This window comes from Colossoma macropomum, unplaced genomic scaffold (assembly GCF_904425465.1).
Source record: "Colossoma macropomum unplaced genomic scaffold, Colossoma_macropomum, whole genome shotgun sequence".
NCBI classification, from domain to species: domain Eukaryota; kingdom Metazoa; phylum Chordata; class Actinopteri; order Characiformes; family Serrasalmidae; genus Colossoma; species Colossoma macropomum.
In genome coordinates, this window is record NW_023494805.1 from 5,561,393 (window position 1) to 5,582,898 (window position 21,506).

Consider the following 21,506-nt stretch of genomic DNA (forward strand, 5'->3'; position numbering starts at 1 on the left):
TTCAATTGTCCACACAGAGCTTGTATAATCTCTAGAGAAAAGCACTGACCATAGAATGGGACGCTGTGGAGCTGCCACACGTGAGCCTAAGGTCACTGTCGAGCTTCAGCTACAGGTGCATAAAGTCCCCCCAGCACTGGCAGTGTAACTGTGTTCTCTGGAATGATGGAGCTCCACCCAATACCTTGTGGATGAGTTGGAGTGATCCAGAACTGGCCATCCAACATCAGTACCTGGCCTCACTAATGCTCTTGTGGCTGAATGCAATCAAATTTTCACAAGTCTTAATATTCTGATGAGCATGCTTCATGGTCCTCAGTCCAACGCTCCTATCTAATCATGCTTCGTAGGTTAGCTTTCGCTTGGTTGTTAGCTTTGGTGCTAGCTTTGGTGCAGTAAGTTTCTCTGAATCTGACAGAGAGATTGTGGGAAAGACTAAAGCTGTGTGGGCGGGAAAACTGCCAAGGTACACAGTATCCAAAATTAGGACCACCCATTTTACATAGAAAGGGGAGAGTTTTGGCAAAAATACTGTAATTTACTGAACACTGGCAAGTTATTCACAGGACATACTTTGTGCATGTATATTGTGCACCCACAAAAACAGGAAAGAAAACATGATTGCAAGTTTCCTGATCCAAAAGTCTGCACTCCCACAGGATTCCCGCAGGAACTGTGGGACCCACCACAATATCTTGTGGTGCAGGACTAATTTTCAGTGTTGTGCATGGGAGCAGGTGGGTAACCAGCCCACTGCAGGCAGGAGCGGGATGGAGCATGCATACAGAGAAATCCCGCAAATGAATGAACAGCCTAAACAGAAGTAGAACAATCATACAGAATAAAATAAATCATACCGAAACAATACAAAATGATGACAATAAAACAATTAAAATGTATGAAGTCATTCTAGAGTTGCAGATTCTTGTAGCTTACAGAAACGACAGAGCCTTCAGTCTGACGGCCACAGCTGCCCAACAAAACACCAAAAATAACCATGCTGTGGTTTAATTCCGGCTCTGTGTTTGCTGTGAATAAATGTCGTTTGGTGAAGTTACTCACAGTGAGCCTGATGACCATGACTGCCATGTTATTTCAGCAGAGAATAACATATTTCTGAATAGACTGTCGGATACTGGACATCAGTTCATCTTGACGGAACTGTGTGGGCGGGAGCGGGACAAAATGATTCTGATTTTCCGCAGGAGCAAGACTGAAAAAAACCGCACAGAACTCGATCCAGAGGCTTTAATACGACATTGTTCTTCCTGTCATTTTTGATGTTTCATGATAAGATTTTTCAGCATTAAGTTTTAACAGGGGAAATTTAGCCTAATAACACAGAGCTTGTGAACTGGCAATCTGTCACACTGCATTCAGCACTCAAGCCTCAAGCCTGAAAGAAGGATACTGTAGTATTCTTGGAAAAATAAAAACCATGCAGATTAATTTATAAAAATATGCACACATTTAACTCACAATGACAAATATTCGCCCCTCGCACATTTTCAGTTTGTCATGATTGATTTGATGTTAAGATTTGAATTCATTTCTGAAAATAAAATAGACTCTAAAATTCATAACCTCTTAAATTAATAAGTACTTCAGAAAAAAAATTTGATTGTGGGTGTTTCTGCTGCATAAGGCCGCCCCCTCCTCACCTAATTCACAATATTTGTGTAGGTTTAGATTCCACCTTCTTGTAATAAAAATCTGAATCGACTCAGATTTTTTCATCACCCCCCCCTTCAGCACTGACTGCAAAACTGATACGAGAAAAATGTGTTCAGCAACACAAAAGACTACTCAAACTAACACGACTCAGCAGCAGGACACACAAACTCCACTGACAGAGCCTCTTCTGAACTAGAACGCCTGGACTGATCAGCCGTCCTACAGCAGACGGTTTTAGAGGGAACAAAACTCGCACAGCGGAGAGAAATCAGATTTCAGCAGCCAGAGCCACTGCCAACAGCAGAGTTCACTCTCTCCTTCTCTTAAATCGATTTCTTCACCTCCTCTCGCCCTGCCTGTCTGCTGAACACGGTCTCACCCTGCGGCTGAACTTCTCTCTCTCTCCCTCTCTGTCTCAGCAGAGAACCAGCGTTACTGCACTGCTGGAGGACCTTCAGACTCAGACCAGCTGAAGCTCACAGGAGAACAGTTAAAGAGCATTCCACAGAGAGAGAGAGAGAGAGAGAGAGAGAGAGAGAGAGAGAGAGAGAGAGAGAGAGAGAGAGAGAGAGAGAGACAGACAGACAGACAGACAGACAGACAGACAGACAGAGAGAGAGAGAGAGAGAGAGAGAGAGAGAGAGAGAGAGAGAGAGAGAGAGACACACAGGGAGACAGAGAGAGACAGAGAGAGAGAGAGACACACAGAGAGAGAGAGAGACACAGAGAGAGAGAGAGAGACAGACAGACAGACAGAGAGAGAGAGAGAGACAGACAGACAGACAGAGAGACAGACAGAGAGAGAGACAGAGAGAGAGAGAGAGAGAGAGAGAGAGACAGAGAGAGAGAGAGAGAGGAGACAGACAGACAGAGAGAGAGAGAGAGAGAGACAGAGAGAGAGAGAGAGAGACAGAGAGAGAGAGAGAGAGAGAGACAGACAGACAGAGAGAGAGAGAGAGAGAGAGAGAGACAGAGAGAGAGAGAGAGAGAGACAGACAGACAGAGAGAGAGAGAGAGAGAGAGAGAGAGACAGAGAGAGAGAGAGAGAGAGAGACAGACAGAGAGAGAGAGAGACAGAGAGAGAGAGAGAGAGACAGACAGAGAGAGAGAGAGAGAGACAGAGAGAGAGAGAGAGAGAGAGAGAGAGAGAGACAGACAGAGATTGCTCAGAGGTGTGTGAAATATAATGTTCAGTGTCAGTTTTCTCTGTGACGTTTATCACTGTGCGTTCCTCTGAGCTCCTGGATGTGCTCACACACGTTCAGCAGCTGCTCGACACACACACACAGAGAACACACACACACAGAACACACACACAGAACACACACACAGAACACACACACACACACACAGAACACACACACACACAGAACACACACACACACAGAACACACACACACACAGAACACACACACACAGCCTCTGAGCAATACAGTTCTATGTTCATATCTCCATCACCTCTCCCTGGAGTCACTGAGCTGAAGCAGCAATAGATCAGTACAGGGAGAGATGAAGAAACTGAAGGACCTGAGTGAGATCCCTCACCATGACCCTAAGATGACCCTGAGATGACCCTGAGATGACCCTGAGAACGCTCTGTTTCTGTGCTTTACTACACTCTACCTAAGAGACCAGCAGTGACTGAAACTCATTAAAAACAAATTAAAAAAATAACTAGTTCCATATTTGAAGCTGCTCATCTTTTCATGTACGACAATCTCTCAGTCCTGTTATTAGACTCGTTTTGAGACTGGGGTTCAATCCCCTGCCTGGGTAAAGCACCCTACACTATACCAATAATAGCCCTTGGGCAAGACTCCTAACACTACCTTCACCTGCCTGTGTAAAATGATCAAATTGTAAGTCGCTCTGGATAAGAGCGTCTGCCAAATGCCGTAAATGTAAATGTAGACATGAATGAGAATTTCTGACTGCTTCACACTTCGTACTTAAGTCTGAGGCAGCACTGCACTCCAGTTACACAGTGACAGACGACACTGTACAAAGCGTTAGTTCTAGCTTGGTCCAAACTGGAGCTGCACAATAAATTGTAATTTTATCACAATATGAGTTTCCTGAATCGATGAGCAGAGACAGGTTCCATCCGATCCCATATCAGTATGAGGCCCAATATTGACATCATTCACGCGTCGGACGGACAGAGCCAATCCACTTACCGATCCATGAACCCGCTATAATGCAACGAGATACGCACGATCCACATTCCATTCCACATCTTACCAAGAACCCGCAGCAACTTCAGTATGTGAGTGAGTGAGCAAACAAGATTAGCTGGTGGTTTGACTAAAATGTCGTTCGTTTGGAGATTTTTTAGTCTGGAAAAGCCGAAAAGCAAGAGCGCTACTAGTAATGTGTGTAAAGCCAGTGTGCCGAGGGGTGGAAGTACGGCTGCATCGTACAATACAACCAGTTTAATCAAATGAGGTTTCATGTGAAAGAGCACCAGAAGTTCATGCTAGCTAACAGACAGGAAGACACCGCCTCTCGCTGACGGTTTCTAGAAATACAACAAACGTCCAGCAGACAACTCAGGCTAGAGGGATCACAGAGAAGTTGCTCAACTTCATTATACTCGATGACCAACCACTATCTGTAGCAGCCTGTTGGAGAACTTAGAGCCCAGGTATGACCTCGTCCTGCTCTAACGAGCTCCATCATCAAGTCCACAAGCTTTACAAATAATAATAAATGAAGGGTTTTCTGATGTTACAGCAGAGGCACTCTGGAATTCGGCTTTAAATTCCTTTGGGAAACATTATATTTACATTCCATTTTTATATTTTTACAACTTTTAATATTCAATGTTAGTCAGCAGATTGAATCAGTCTTCTAGTTCTCTTTGCAAACATGACAATTACAAAAGCAGTGTTTGCATTACGTTAGTTTAATTTAAGCAAATATGTGTGTCCTGAATTTTAGTTTCAGTCAAGAATCGTCATTTTGGTGTATCATTAACTGATACAGTCAACAGACCAAAGTCTGCTCACTGAATAGAATCATCAAAGCTCTGTTAAACAGCACCTTATGTAGACAAACTTCTTATCAAACAGTGATAAACAAAGGCACTGGGGTGTTACGTTGCCGGTCGTGGCGTTCTGGCTGGGTCCTGTTCGTTTGCTATTTTTATCTGCTTTGCCTTCGAAGGCAAATGAGGACGTGATCACACTCCTCTATCCATCTGACCTACCAACTGACCTACACAGAGTAACCGCTCAATCTCTCTCGCTTTCTGAGATCCCTCTCAGTGGTATTCTCACTCTATAGTAACACAGTCTGCTGCTCCTATTTATTCTATTTGTTCGTCACTAATTTCCCTTCTTTCACTTCTTCTGGAATGCAAGCACAAAGACTGACACAAACTATCACAGGTTACACCTCTAGTAAAGCACATGACAGTAGGACTGTCTGACCTTTAGTGGACACTACTACTCATTACTGGCTGTTATTTACTTTCACATTCCACTTCTTCTTCTTCTCCGTCTTAATTATTTCTTCCTTCTATGGAGTGAATGATTTATGGGGAATGATTTATGAGTACATTTGTATGCAAGAGTTTAGGCACCCCTCCCAAAATTACATATGTAATTTTTTTTTCTTTTTAATATAATATTTCTGAAAATACTAATACACAATTACTTTATATTAGATTAATTAACAATAATTGTGGTACGTGCAAAATGTACCTCTCAGTTGTAAAGTCTCATAGCTTAACTTGTTAGGGCTTAATTTACTCGTTAAGGCTGGTTAGACAGGCCAAGAAAGGTCAGTAGGAATCATCAGCTGATGACAGTTCCAGAGAGTAATCAATTCTCTGACTCTTCAAACCTTGTTTGAGCTCCTCTAAGCAGCTGGCTGAAGCTTACTGATGCCTACACAGAAGGAGAAGGCTATAAAAAGCTAGCAAAGCTCTCCCAGCTCAAAAAAAGTCAGAATAAGAGGAACTGAGGACGTCAAAATAAGGTCTGGAAGACCAAAAACTCTCAGAAAGAACTGATTGTATGCTGGCCAGAAGGCAAAGTAAAACCCCCACATGACAGCAAAGGACCTGCAGGAAGGTTTAGCTGATACAGGAGTGGTGGTGCACCACTCTACTGAGCAGCACTGCTTGCACATATATTATCTGCATGGAAGCGATCAGAAGGAAACCTTACCTGTGACTAAGGCTTTGTTCACACAGCAGGTAAAAGTGGCCCAAATCTGATCTTCTCACCAAATCCGATTTTTTTGTTTGGCTGTTCAGATTATCTTTTAAATGTGATCTGTATGCGACATCAGTCTGAACAGATCAGCTCCTAAACCGACCCACATGCGCAAAAGAACAGTGCTTCATGTTGCTTCTCGTGGCTCATCCAGAGGTAAACAATGACTTCCAACAAACACCAGTCGCTCCCGGAACTTTCAGTTTCATCTTCACCAGCATCACAGGAGCCAGAATGAAGTTTCACTCACTGACAGCTGGGCTCATCACCCAGAATGTGTTCGAGCTCGCCATAAAAAGGGCGCGGTCACTTCTTTGGTTTGAGTCCTCGGATTCTTTAAACTTTACTTTGATGTTAACTGTTCTTTGATGTTGCAGCCTCGTTCTCCCATGACCGCGTTCGGACACTTCTTTCAAAATCTCTTCAAACATGGAGAAAGTCTCTTCTAATTTTTGGACATAAATATCACCCCAAATGTTTTGAGTCTCAGCAGCACGAATGATGACGAATGTCGAGTTGGATTGACGTAAAAACAGCCAGATCGGAATTCACGCAGTTCAGACTGAGGCACACTGCCACAGATCAGATGTGGATCGGATTTCAGTATCACATATGAAAGCGCCTCAAATCGGAATTGAAAATGTCAGATTCAATGCATTTTTTGCTGTTTACACAGACTGATCTCTGAACTCAATCTGATTTGGGCCACTTTTACCTGCTGTGTAAACGTAACCTAAAAGTCCACATCTAAAGTATGCAAAACAAAATCTAGATAAGCTTGAGGCATTCTGGAAAGTGATGTGGACTGACAAAGTAAAAAGTGGAGCTCTCTGGCCACAATCACAAAACGAATGTTTGGAGACAAAAGAAGCAGCATTTAATGAAAAGAACACCGTGCCAACTGTTAAGCATGACGGTGGGTCTGTTATGCTTTGGGGCTGTGTGGCAGCCGGTGGCTCAGGATATGTTACACGGTTAGATGAGAGCATAGATTCCACTAAATATCAGCAAATTCTGGCAGAGAGGTATGACAAAAGACTGAAGCTGAAAAGAGACAAGACAATGATCCAAAACATTTCAAATCCACCGTGAACTACTTCAAGAAATGCACACGGAAGCTTTTGGAATGGCCCAAAACAGTCCCCGACTTGAACATCACTGAAAATCTGTGGGTCGATCTTAAGCAAGACAGACCAAGAATATCACAGAGGTTATGTTTGCCTCTTTTCACTTCAAAAATGAACAAGGACGCACCAAATTTTACATTATACAGCAATAAACAGGAAAATTTCATTACTACCAGCTGTCCGATATTGGAATTACATCTGATAACATCTGTGCAGAGCATTTCTGTACTGTTCAAACTCCTTTAAATGGATAGCACAGCATAGGGGTCGGCAACATGCGGCACTCACCATAGCAACACAGACAACAGTCTGACCTAGCTAGTAGCTAAAGAAATGGCAAAGAGAAAGCTTTAAGACGAACATCGATAATTTGGAGACGAATGGAATAATTTGCATTTATAATCACTCCAGCTGGTTTCCTGATACGTTTAATCTGCAACGAGAAACTGTCCAACGCTAAAAAGTCACAAAGCTGAAGTCAGTTTCTCATTCGCCAACTTCTTGTTTGAATTTTCCCATTCTACCTTACATTGTGCAGCAGTTGCACTCTGGTGCCATTTAAGGTGAAATGTGGAAATTCAAACAAGAAGCTGACGAATGAGAAGCGACTTCTGCTTTGTGAAAAGCCGAACGTTGAGAGACATTTTACAAGAGGAGAAGTTTCCTGCCGGAGATGCGAGAAAAGCTTAAAGCAGAGCAACGTAAGACTGTGTTTGCGTCTATATTTTTTAGTCTATACCAGGACATTAGCACATATTAAAACATTTTCATCTAAGATGGTAAAACGTTACTTCAATAAAATGGACATAAAATGTCGTGGCTCCCGTGGCGATTTGATTTCTGTTGGAAGGAACGAAATGGCTCTTCTTAACATTTGGGTTGCCATCCCCTGGCATAGTGGATAGTCTCAATACCAGACACGCCTGGACTTCCAGAGAGAGGAAATGTAACTTAGCAACCAAATAGAACATTACCTGAGTTCCTTTCTGAGCAGAAATGCTACTTACATAACCAGAGAGTCCGTCCTTCAAAAATGCCCCCATGGCACACAGTGCACCCTACTGTACTGTACTTGCCTTCTCAGATATAAAATGAATATTAAGGCAAATATTGGTTTTCTTTTCAGAGGTATGACGTTCACTCTGACTCCATGAAAGGAAATCAACACATTTTGTGTCACTCTGTGGCTGTAAGCCTTCCTGTGTGAGCAGATGGGAGCTGCTTGCTGAATTCACTGCAGTGTGTTCAGTGGTTTCTCACAGTGGCACTAAACGCCTGCTGTCAAATCAGTCTGTGTAGAGCAGCTCTGAACAACTCTAACACCACCACACGCCCTCCCTCGCCCTCGCTCTACTCCTCGCTGAGCCAAGCCTGGGCCTCGTCACCTTGCATAAGCAAACATTACTCTAGTGGCTTAACTAAGACAGAGCGACTCCTCTGTGCCTCAGTTCATCCAGGCTAGCCAAAGCTGATGAATACCCCAGGAAATGGGACGACCTTCTCTGGTGTCAGGAGATAAGGAAGATAAGGTCAGCTGCTAGACGACCAATTGTGCACGCCGGTTTGTGTGGAACTGTACATGCGTTAGGGCTGCACAAAAAGTCTGACTAAAATTGTGATGTTGATTCGTTATACAATGCAATTCGACCATAGTAGGACTGCAAGGATCACCGTAAACACTGTCAGGGTAGCATGATGGAAGGCGGTGGTAGGTACACTATAACTGGGCATTATTTTCCACGAGGGCACAGCTACATGAAGCACATTTTTGAACAGCCGCCAGTCGCAAAGCACTCGTGTCATCAATGTGGCCGTTTTAAACCAGCAACAGTGGCATCCGCATCAAGAACTGCGTGAAAAATGACAAAAGTAAACACTGCTGTGTAGGGATGCACTGATACCACTTTTACTTCCAATACCTGACCCGCAAGTATCTGCCAATACTGAGAACTGATACAGGTATTAACTCTAGGTCTAACCTAAGTACAATAGTTTTTTTAGACTCTTTTTCCCCCATTAAGAAAAGGTTTTAAAATAAAATGCTAAAGCTCCAAAGTGAGATGTATGATCAATCACAGAGCAGCTCAGATGCAGAATCAACATATCAGAATAAGGTTAAACCCAGAACAGAAATTAGGAACCAAATATTAATAATGCATCATTTATCCTTATTTATATTAAGTGAGTCCCACTAAAAATGGTTCTAATAAAGCGAAAATTTTGGCATTAAGCAGTGCTGTGCTATCATACGTTCATTGTTATATGACAAAAGTAAAAAAAAGAGAAGAAAAAAAAATGAAATGACCGCAATATACAGCGATGGGCGACCAAACATTCTCCTCATTTAGTGGTTGCTTGGCAACAATAACATACTCTAGAGGAACTACATTTTACCCCGTGGTAAAATCGCACTGCCTCTTGTGGCTTATTGCTTTAGTACATATCTACTTGACCTGTATATGTACGGACGTTCATATCTATATACACCGATCAGGCATAACATTCTGACCACCTCCTTGTTTCTATGCTCATTGTCCATTTTATCAGCTCCACTTACTATATAGGAGCACTTTGTAGTTCTACAGTTACAGACTGTAGTCCATCTGTTTCTCTGATACTTTGTTAGCCCCCTTTTACCCTGTTCTTCAGTGGTCAGGACCTCCATGGACCCTCACAGAGCAGGTACTATTTGGGTGGTGGGTCATTCTCAGCACTGCAGTAACACTGACGTGGTGGTGGTGTGTTAGTGTGTGTTGCGCTGGTCTGAGTTGCTGGAGTTTTTAAACACCTCAGTGTCGCTGCTGGACTGAGAATAGTCCACCAACCAAAAATATCCAGCCAACAGCGTCCTGTGGGCAGCGTCCTGTGACCACTGATGAAGGACTAGAGGATGACCAACACAAACTGTGCAGCAGCAGATGAGCTATCGTCTCTGACTTTACATCTACAAGGTGGACTGACAAGGTAGGAGTGTCTAATAGAGTGGACAGTGAGTGGACACAGTGTTTAAAAACTTCAGCAGCACTGCTGTGTCTGATCCACTCTTACCAGCACAACACACACTAACACACCACCACCATGTGTGCATGTGAGGGGGATTTCTGATGGATCACTTGTGCAGCTTTGTGTGTCAAGGGCAAAAATGTTAAGCTTTCAGCTTCATCCAGTGTGTGAAAGCATGTGTGGTTCTACTGCAGTTCCACTCACCAATATATTTGCCTTCTGGGAGGAACAGATGTGGGTCAATCAATCCCACAATCCCCTGCTTAAGAGTTCGACATGGCTATAAAAACTCACAGGAACACCACTATAGAATAAAACCATTACTTCAACCTCTCGGACCCTCCATCTCTCCCTCTCTCCTCTCATTTCTGCCTTTTCTCCACAGTGGCTCTGACCATGCTGCAGCTTTGTGAAGGCGAACACCAGATGCTACAGTCCCGGTCAGTGGACATCATTCTGGACTATTGGCAAGCACTCAGGAGGCCAATTCAGGCCATGGCCTGACATGGTTTATAATGAACATGTTTCACAGTGAAATATCACTGTCCACCCTGCATCATATCCAAAAAAGGACAAGAAATATTCTGATGGCTTAGTTCAGCTCCTACTGTAAGAGCTTTTGGGTACTGTAAAAAAAAAAATAAGTGGGAAACAGTGTTCAACCTTTTTGCCCCTTAAAGGGAAATTCCACTGATTTGTCTACATTTCTCAGTGTTAGAGAAGTAAACACAGTCATTCAGAGTGGTTTGGTGTGAAACGGTTGATTGTAGAGAGTCATTTCTTCCCAGTGGTGGTGATAGGAACCAGGGGTCGCCATTCTGGACCAATTCTGGCATGTTGTGGTCCAACAGTGTAGTTGTGGCAGATTTGGGCCAGATTTGTTAGTTAGTGAGTTCATTAGTTCTACTCATTTTACAGTGTGTGGGCCAGATCTGGGCCGAGGACCCAGAAGAACCCAAAGAAGGATGAAGTTACACTGCAGTTCTATATGCAATTTGGTTATTTCTGTTCTAGTTCAAGTAATTTTTGATTACAGATCTTTTATTTATTATCTAAAATGACCAGTGAACCTGCAGGTGTCTTCTGAGTTTTATGTGGAATGTCGACAGTAAAATAGTGATAAATCTGAAAAAGTAAGCTTTCTATGGAAACTATTTTGCTCTATAACTCCTCCCTACCATGAATAGATATTAAAAATATCTTCTAACATGTTTCATTTTTACCTTAAAACTATAGTAAAACAGTGTCTCAGACATCGGGCAGCACATTCATAACCATCTCATGTACTGACTTGCTGTGAGGGAGGTTTTAGAGGCATAAACTCTTCAGATGTCTGGTTCCTATCACCACCACTGTAAAGAAATCAGAGTCTCTACAATGAACCACTGCACACCAAACCACTCTGAATCACTCTGTTTACATCTCAGCAATGCAAATATTCTGAAAAATCAGCTTTTAAATTCCCATTGTTTGCTTCCAGATAAAGAAAGAACCTCTATGACTATGATGGTGATAATTATAACACAGCTACACTTGTTTAATGATCTCTCTCACTTACACACCCAGTAACAACTAGAATAGGTCGATTCATTTAGACAACTTAAACAACGCACTTCACCTTCTCTTCTGTTTCTACCCTATTTATATCTTAAGTTTGTATTTCTGTTTGCTTTGTAAACCTCCACGTCTCTTACTTTACCCAAACACTTACATAAAGAGGTAAAGGCATTTCTCTTTTTCACAGTATGAACTTGAAAAAACAAAAGTAGGAAGTGTTGCAACAGCACACAGTGACACTGCGCTGCATTCAGGTATGTATAACTCACAGTCCAGAGTAATACATGCTCATACATGCTCTTTTTCACACACACACACATATACACACATATATATATATTACACTTTAACAGTCAAAGTACTGTGAAACTGATTTTTTTTTTTTAAAATGTTGAATGCATGTAAAAGTCCACATAAATTATGACCTTTATTTCACAGACATCTGTGTTTATTTTAATGGTTGTTATTGCTATGGTACGATACTGTTTGTCAGAAAACTAGTCCAATTATTCAGATTGTTGAAGTACAGAAAATGCAGTATTAAGAAGAAACTAAATAACTAATTTGACAAAATTTTACACCTAATTGGAAAAAAAAAAAAACATTCGTCTACTTTTAAGGAACATCATTGCTGTTATAACTGACTTCTTACTTTCAGATATCACAACACACTTTACTGAGATCATTGCATAGTTTATCTGGGATACTTGTTGAAATACTTCCTCAGGTAAGAGTTACTGTTATACCGGTGTGTAAAAAGCAGCCAAATAAAAAGCCAATGTCAACATTGCAGATCAAACCTGACTCAGCATCTAACACTTATTTTGCCAGAAAGCTGTATTTCTATAAAAATTCAAACAAATATATCTATCTATCTATCTATCTATATATATATATATATATATATATATATATATATATATATATATTGTACATATATTCGTTGTCCGAACAAAACCCCGTATCTCCAAAATGGTAACTTTACAGGAGAAGAAAAAATAAAAATATGTTTGTTTTTTTTTTGTAAGTCAATGGAACCAGACTTTTTTCCCCCCAAGTAATTTTGGGCCAGTAGGTAAAGTAAGTAAATCCAAACAGTAAGTAAATTTGGACAAAAATGGAGATACGAAGTTTTGTTCTGACTACAGCGATATATAATCACACACCCTACTTGCGTTATCTGTACTTGGGGAAAGTCAAAGACCAAAGACAGCAGAATCAGTCCTGTTTAACTGGATTTAGTGCAGCACAACGTGTTTATGTGTGAACCATTGGATAAAAATAACCGTAAACATTCGGATAGTTCAATTCAGTAACCCTTTTTTTTTTTTTTATGTACAACAGCTGGTGCTTTTTGATCAGTTCCAACATACAAATGAAATTAAACAGGACTGCTATGACTTTTCAAAAGCAGCGTCAAATGCCACGAGAGACGCTTAGAACTGACCAAATATGGACAGTTTAGTAAAATCCAAGTCAATGAGTCTAAAACATGCTCATGAAAATTAAATGATTTGCAAATGTTTGCACAGTGAGCCAGTTATCAGAGCAGAGAGACCGTCCAGAACTGCCTACCGGGCAACAGCATTTTAAAGAGCACTGAAAGAACTTCACTAGCCTTCACTACACAGAGAGCTCAGCCAGCAAACACTGCACACTGCAGACAACAGAACTACAAAACAGCACATGCAGAATTACAGAGCTGCACACTTACAGATAGTTCCTCAAGTGTTCTTAGTAAAGGCAACAGATCTACTTAGCACCATGAGTTCTATACCTAGTTCTACAGTTACAGACTGTAGTCCATCTGTTTCTTTGTTAGCCCCCTTTTACCCTGTTCTTCAGTGGTCAGGACCCCCATGGACCCTCACAGAGCAGGTACTATTTGGGTGGTGGATCATTCTCAGCACTGCAGTAACACTGACGTGGTGGTGTGTTAGTGTGTGTTGCACTGGTCTGAAACATCCTATATATAGAACCATCCACATGCTTAAAGGGTTTTTTGCACAGTAAAATGGTTCTTCAGATTAATGGAGAATGTGTATATGGTACTATATTGAACGTTTTTAAAAAAATGGTTCTTTACAGCACCAAAAAGGGTTCCTCTATTACTATGATGTCATGCTTGTGATAATATAACCATATACAACACATTATCTATCAATATGAAGAACCATTTCACCATGCAAAGAACCAGTTAAGCAAGAAATGGTTCTATATGAAGCTTATGGTTCTAAATAGAATCACAGACTTCATTAAAGAACCCCTGAAGAATCATCATCTTTGCTTTTCAGTACCAAAAAAAAGTGTTAAACTACCTTTGACCTTGATACAGGTTCATAAACCCTCGATCATTTTGTCTCGCAGCTTCATGAGGAGCCACCTGAGATGCTTCTCCGCCAGGACTGAAGAAGATCCACACATGCTGAGACCTTGTGGGTGCTGAGACCCTCTTGTTGGGGGAGTATGCAAATATTTTTTTCTTTCATTTTTTTGAATATAGAGTTTTAAAGGCTGCTGGTATGTCATTTTATCACCTGCATTTAAGCATAAGCCTTAAGGCCAAATCAACTTTAAGGCTGTGAAAACTGCATGTTCAGTTAGGTGTCCAAATTTTGACAACCCCCACTTCCTTTGTTTTCTTGCTACAGTTACCGTGGCTACCGTTCTGGTTCATTACAGATGTAAACACATGCTTCCGAGAGAGTGCTCCAGAAAACAGCATTCATTACTTTAGTTAAGAGATAATGAGCTCATATCAGTAAACTTTTCTGTGAAAGTCAACCCATATTTTTAAAATTTACCCCTGGGTATGTGACGTAGGGCTGCCACCTGATCAAGATTCCCCTGCACTGTCTAGTATTAGGTTGCCTGTACAGGAAAAACTGAATTCTAAATGCTCCGAAATCCAATCATTTTTATATGTTAGTCTTTCTAAGGAAGTTTAAAATGCTTTGTTTTATACAGTCTAAGCATTTGTGTACAAAGTATGGGCCTGATTGGTTCAGACTAGAGCTGGGCGATACTGTAATATCACGATGCTACAGGAGGTTTAAGCTCTATCATGATATGGGGTATATATACACACAAGCATATATATATATTTATAATCATGTATATATTGTTCATATAGTTATATATTTCATACATACGTCATATTTCTGTCTGTTATTGCACATTTGCATTCCGTTTTGCAGTATTGCTACTATTTGCACTTCTGGTAGATGCTAACTGCAATGCATTGCCTTGTACTTGTACTGAGCAATGACAATTAAGTTCTATCTATCTATCTATGTTTTCTGACATTTAATAACTATCAAAAACAAAAATCCAATTATTTGTATTCAACATTTCAAACACTGCACTAAATCCAATTAAACAGGACTAATCATGCTCTTTTTAATCAAACATGCAGTTGGGAAGTGATTTACTGACGATATTACATAATAAAATGTAATTTATCACAATAACGATAAATATTGTCACGTTGCCCAGTACTAGTTTAGACTGCCCCCAGTGTAGGGACAGTTGTTTGGGAGCTCTGTTGGTGACATGTTTAGGTTCTAGGCAGAACTTCAATGCCATAACTGAGAAATTTAGGTTCTGTAGCTGAACATCCATCTACCATAGACTGAATCGCTTGCATAGCTGGCCAGAAAAAAAAAACAATAATAATTATAATCAAGACACTGATTGAGTGTCCAGGACTTTCATTAAATGCAAGAGGATAGTGAGCCACTGTAGTCCCGCTGATGGCAAAGCCGGTGGTCCACTGCTGTTTTGCTCAGCGTTTTCCATGCGGCCCACCGGTGTTTAAGCAGAGTATTAGACAAATTTCCACTTATCATCGCTCTCAGTCTTATTTACTTATTTTTGTTTCCTTCCTTTTTTTAGTTACACTTTGTAATAATTGTCATAATTTATTTTCCAAAATAAAAGTCCCTGTGCATTTGAAATCTGTTTGAGAAGATTAAAAACTAGTTAGAGCTTGTATGCAGGACAGTAATCCTGATGGTCCAAAGATGGACCGGCAGTGGCGAACGGTCAGTGGGGTGTCGACCTTATCAAGCCAGCGGACCGATATATGCTCACTATCTGGGTTAACAGGCCTGCCCTCCCGAAAAAGCATTGATTAAAACCTAATGGTTGTGCTTTTTAATGGGAATGTGCTTAATTATTTCTAAAAGAGACCACTTGTTTTCTACAGAATATCTTTAGATCTCATTAGGAAACCATCAAATGCATTTAGAATCAGCCAGGGGTCACTTGTTAAACCACTGGGATACTTTACACTGTGATATTTACCCACTAAAAAAGCCAAAACACATTACAAAACCATTGGGAACCAACAGAAACACAATGGTTTCTATGTTTTTTTAGCAGGGTTAAGTGGCAACGTGATAAACAACTGAATGAATCAACAGTTGGAAAATGCGATAAGAAGCCAAGATAAGCTCACGTTGGTCTACAAGTCCCAATCGTAAAACACCTCAGAAGAACAAGAACACTGCCGAAGAACAGACCATTAGAACCAGGATTAAAACCTGATAGTGCTTCTTTCTAATGGGAATTGGTAGGAAACCACTAGCTTCCTGGAGGACATCCCATCAGGAAACCATCAAATGCCTCTGGAATCAATCCAAAGACACCTGCTGAACCATTAGAACCCTTTACACTGTCACTATCAGACACCACAAGGAACCAACACGTATACTGGTGTTGTTCAGCAGGGAGGAAGAGTTACTGTGTCAAAGAGAAGCAACACCTGAAGTTCTAGAAAGTTCTGTGGGGGTTTAAGCGGAGCTTGTCAACACTTCCCACGTTGGAAGTTTGACCAATTGTAAGAAATTTGCTAGAACAGAAGGTTCCACAGAAGGTTCTAGAAGGAAGAGCTTGATAGAGACCAAGTCAAACGCTGCTGCAAGACTGATACAAGTGATATAACTAGAAAACACAGGAGGAAAAGAGGAAGGAAAGCAGGTCTGAGGTGAAGGTTTGAAAGCTTAAGGGGCTATAAAACACATAAACCTTCACAGAGTCGTTATTTATATTGGCGTTTGATATGAACGTTTAAAAGCAATATAAAGCTGGAGTCAAGTTCTTAGTGGTATTTTCCCGTTCCACCTTAAAAGGTGCAGCAGTTACATTCTGGCGCCAGGCTCGAGAATGCAACTGCTGCACCATTTAAGGTGGAACGGCAAATTCGACCAGGAAGCTGCTTTCAATGAAGCAACATTTGGTACATTAACCGGTTTATCCTCTATCTCTCTCTCCTTCCTCTGCTACGGAGACACAACAGCACAGGTAACCACACCACGGATGACCAGTAAGGATGCCAATGTCCACACGGTGAACAGAGCCATGAACACCTAGCTTAACAACCAAAACCCAGACCTGCTCAGTCTGTCCGGCTCCCTGCTTTCCTTCCTTCCTTCTTCCTTCTCGGAGAAATTCCTCCAGCAACGCAGGGATTCTTCTTCTTCAGGGTCTCACCTGGGTCCACCTGGGTTGAGCAGCTCTTGTCGTCCCTCAAGAACAAACTGGACACAGCTGTAAACCATAAACCTCTGTCCGTGTCCGTCTCTCCCGCTCTCTGTTTCTCTCTGAGGTCGAGAAGAAAGTCACCGCGCTCTGAACCTGCAACAACACCGAGCCCGCGCATGCGCACTGCGCCCCACTGCAGCACCTCCGCCGCCTTTCGCGCACATTCCACCGCCTCGTCACTTCCGGAGGGGAGGCCCGGGGAATGTTCATTGATGCGTCCGAACACCACGTGCTACCTTAACTGCACGTGGGCAGAGCACTTTGATAAACCAATGAGGGCTGAATGCGAAGAAACAAAGTCTGTACATTTTTAGCTCATGTTATTTTCTATACTTATAATTATTGGTGCTATGTGGAGTAATGCTCTTATTTCACTCTTAATAAACAAAAGGGTTACATTCTGGACCCGCCCACCAAAAACTGTCCAATCAGGATTGTCTTCACAGTGGTATCTAGGTGGATAAAGCCAAGCGAGCTCTCCCATTGGTTAGGACTTCAGTTTATGTCCCACCATCTCTTTCAAAGCGATGAAGAGATTGTTGTTGTTTTTTATTCACTGTATAAGGTAAAGAGATGAAGTTATATTATTAAAAGTAGCATTTATATGATCACAGAAACATAAAACGTCCATATCCACCTTTATCTATGAAATATGTCTTCCAGTAACACCATTATAGTGGTTCATTTCCAAGCTATTCCATTTTAAAACAATTATTTTTCCCTGTTAATTTATTTAGTGTAACCAAAATAAGTCATTTTAACCCACGTCCCACATTTTACGTGCACCACTGTTACCCAGTACGTATATTATTAGCAGTTAGCATGCAACATATCGCTGTTGTCGGAAGAAAACCTCGTACCTCCATTTTTGTCATTTTTCAGTCCTGAAAATACCTGTTCCCTTTTACATTGTGTGTAAATTTCATTATGAATGGAAAAAAGTCTGGTTCCATTGACTTACATTAAAAGTAAAGTACGTTTGCTTCTCCTGTAAAGTTACCATTTTGGAGATACAAGGTTTTCTTCCGACAGCAGTGATATGCACCCTGTCACACCAACCACTCCTGAATGCTGCTCATTTTAGGCTAAATTTGTTTTTACATCTTCAATTATCCTAAGTGAAATGAAAATGGACTGAAACAAAGATTTTAATGAAAACATTATGATTAAAACAATTTTCAACTTTCCCTTCTGCTCTATGTTGTATACTTTATGTTTTCTTTACTATATTAATATCAGCTTAATGGGAAATGTGATCTGTGTTCAACACTGTTACTCACTTCAACCCAGTTAGCCAGTCATTTATAATGAAAACAGCTCATATAGACTCTGATTTCCCTGCTGAAAAAAAACAAAAAAAAAAAAGAAACACTTAAACGATTCTGTTGGTTCCTGATGACCTGTCCAGTGTGTATCCTGCCTTCCACCCAATGACTGCTGGGATTGGCTCCAGCTCCCCCCGCGACTCGGAAGGATAAGCGGCTTTAATGTGTGTGTGTGTGTGTGTGTGTGTGTGTGTGTATGTATTGGTTCCTGATGGTGTCCCATAATCGCTACTGGAATTCTGTGTTTGTTCTGATGGGTTGATATCACAGAGTAAAGGAAAAATGAGACATAAGATGAATTCTTGGCCTACTGGTTGGTTTTAAGAAGCCATCGTCCACTAGGCCTTGTCACCTCCCCTCGGGGGGACCCCCAGCACCATCTTAAGGGCTGTTCCTTTGCTGTATTAGCTAAAGTGAAGGGTGGTAGATGAGTCCCCTGAAGGGCGAAGGATTGAGCTTCAACTTCAGCAGCAGAACTTGCCCAGAAATCATTGTGATCCTTTTCAAACCCCAAAATAATGGCAGACAAAGCTGTTTATAAGCTACAGCAACAAACTACACTAAAATGCTAAAAGGGCAATTCCACCAATTTTCTAAAAATTCTGAATAATTAAATCCTTAAGATGTAAACCTGAGTCCTTCAGAGTGGTTTGATGTGAAATAATGGAGAAACTTACAGCCTCTGATTTCTTTACAGTGGTGGTGATAGGAACCAGGGGTCGCCATGACTACAACACAAATATAGACATTTTATTAACTATCCAAACCACCAGTGAACCTACACGAGTCTTCTGAGTTTTATATGGAATGGTGATGATGGTAAAATATTCATACATCTGATAAAATCAGTTTTATTTGGGGACTATTTGTGCTTGAAAAGCCCTGCATGTATTCCTCCACCATGACTGGATTAAAATACATTGATTAAAATACACTTAAGACAAAACATGATCACAGAACTAACAATGTCTTAGACATCAGAACATATAACCACTTCATGTAATAGCTTTCTGTGAGGGAGCTTTTAGAGGATGTCTGGTTCCTATCACCACCACTGTGAACAATTCTCATACGGTAAGTTTCTCTAGAACAGAGCATTTCACACCAAACCACTCAGAGTGACTTTGTTTACATCCCCACCAATTAATTATGTAGAATTTTTGAAAAATCCCTTTTAACATTTCGAGACCATAACATTCGATTTTCTGGGCTTTAAGTTACAAACTGCTCCATCTGTTATACATGAACGCTGAGAATCATCACTTAACTCTGCTAACTGGCTTGTTAGTGTGCTAAGGGCTACATGGCTAAAAAGAACAAAAATAAAGACATTCCAGCTCAGTTCTGTTCTGAGTTCACAGCCAAACAAAGCAAAACTAACACAAGTTATATACATTATGCTCAAACGTCTTAAAAAATATTTTGAATGTCAAAGTTTGCATAGCTAGCCGATTAGCTCACTGAGGCTAACCTGCGGAGAGCGAGTGCATTCGTTTGAATAATGGGTGTGGGGGTGAGGGCAGTTCAAAAACAATTGAAACAAGGCTTTAATGCATCAGGTAAACCACTATTAGGAAGCGACAGACAAAACAACCAATGTTTTGGTGGAACAAATTTTGTGAAAAGTTCCGAATGCGCTCCGGCACATTTGATAATATCTGTTGTCCTTTACATTGTATGTCAATTTCATGATGAATGGACCAAAAGAACTGACGTAAAATTACTAGGAAAAAAGTCTGGTTCCATTGACTTACATTAAAAGTAAAGTAGGTTTTTTCCCCTGTAAAGTTACCATTTTGGAGATACGAGTTTTTTTTCCAACAATAGCAAAGTGCTACATGATATGCCATATGCCAGCTCAGTCCTGATCCAACTAATGTGGGCCCTGTTTCCCAAAAGCATCTTAACATTGGGATCGTCTTAATAAGTAGAGAAAGTGTTCAGTGTGATGCTCGCTCTACCATTCAAGAATCACCTTTGTGCTGAGGTGCTTTTGGGAAACCCAGCCCTGCTCAATAAACAAGCTGTTCTGTGCAGGACAGGCGATTCTCTAGGAACATGACTGGGAATTGATGCACTAACTAATCACTAACAAAGTAAAAAAAAAGTGTCATTTTCACATATTCATAAAATCTACTCAGCTAAAAACTATGTGATAAAGTTTGAAGGCAACATTGACAAAGCTTGAACATTTTGTCCTAAAGATCCCGAGACAGTTATTCATGTATTGCGGCACTGTCGATATGTGAAATACCTTTTGGCGAGAACTCAGTGCCTTTACTCTGCATAACATAGACAACTGTATAGTTTATTATGGAATCAGGTATTATTGGGTCTTTTGGAAATGCACTCATCTCCACATAATATATCTTATTATTTTAATATAGTTTATATATATAAATTCTCAGGAAAAAGGACACATTCGAACAGCAGATAAAACCTTACTTTGAATTAATTTAAGCCCTTTATAAAACTTTTAAAGCATTAATGTACTTTAAAATGTCTCTGTAGTAATGTGACCCCCTCAGCATATGTGTTTTTGCATGTGTACAGTGTTTTATTTACTTTCATTGATTTGTATCTGGCCCAATTTCCCCATTAAAAATGCTTTGTAAGGTTTTGCGTAGCTTCGTTACCAGTAAGTAAAAAATTTAACTAATTTTTTTATATGTTGTCATGCTGAAATTTTTATTATCCTGTGTTCAAATGTATGTCTTACTAATAAAAGTTAAATTGTCACATGTGCAAATGCATCACTGTTGCATACAAGAGCTGAATTGCATCCAATTAATCAAACTGTACCTGTAAGAATTCAATCTTTGAACATGCAATAACGAGTTTCAACATTCTAGAGATGTTGAGGTCTACATTTGCCTAAGAAGTATCAGCACGCCACCTGGAGGTCAAAACAGAGAAATGCACCATGAGTCTCAACATTCAGAAATTGTCACTCTATTAGCAGATCATTTTGTTTGTTTTAAGAAATATGTTTGGAATATAATAACTAAGCCAAGGGCCCCACAAAAGATGTAACTATGAGTTTATGAGTTCATACA

General features: G+C 40.7%; 1 protein-coding gene across 3 annotated transcripts in view; it reads right to left on the bottom strand.

Annotated features, from left to right (window-relative positions):
* Window positions 1-17,240, bottom strand: part of dnajb6b (DnaJ heat shock protein family (Hsp40) member B6b) — a 74,610-nt gene extending 57,370 nt beyond the window's left edge. For 2 of the 3 annotated variants that reach the window (XM_036596866.1, XM_036596868.1), the window contains exon 1: window positions 16,976-17,240. The gene's annotated coding sequence lies outside the window, so the exon portion shown is untranslated. The remainder of the gene's footprint in view (window positions 1-16,975) is intronic. The other variant, XM_036596867.1, reaches the window with a different exon arrangement.
* Window positions 17,241-21,506: the final 4,266 nt, after the last annotated feature.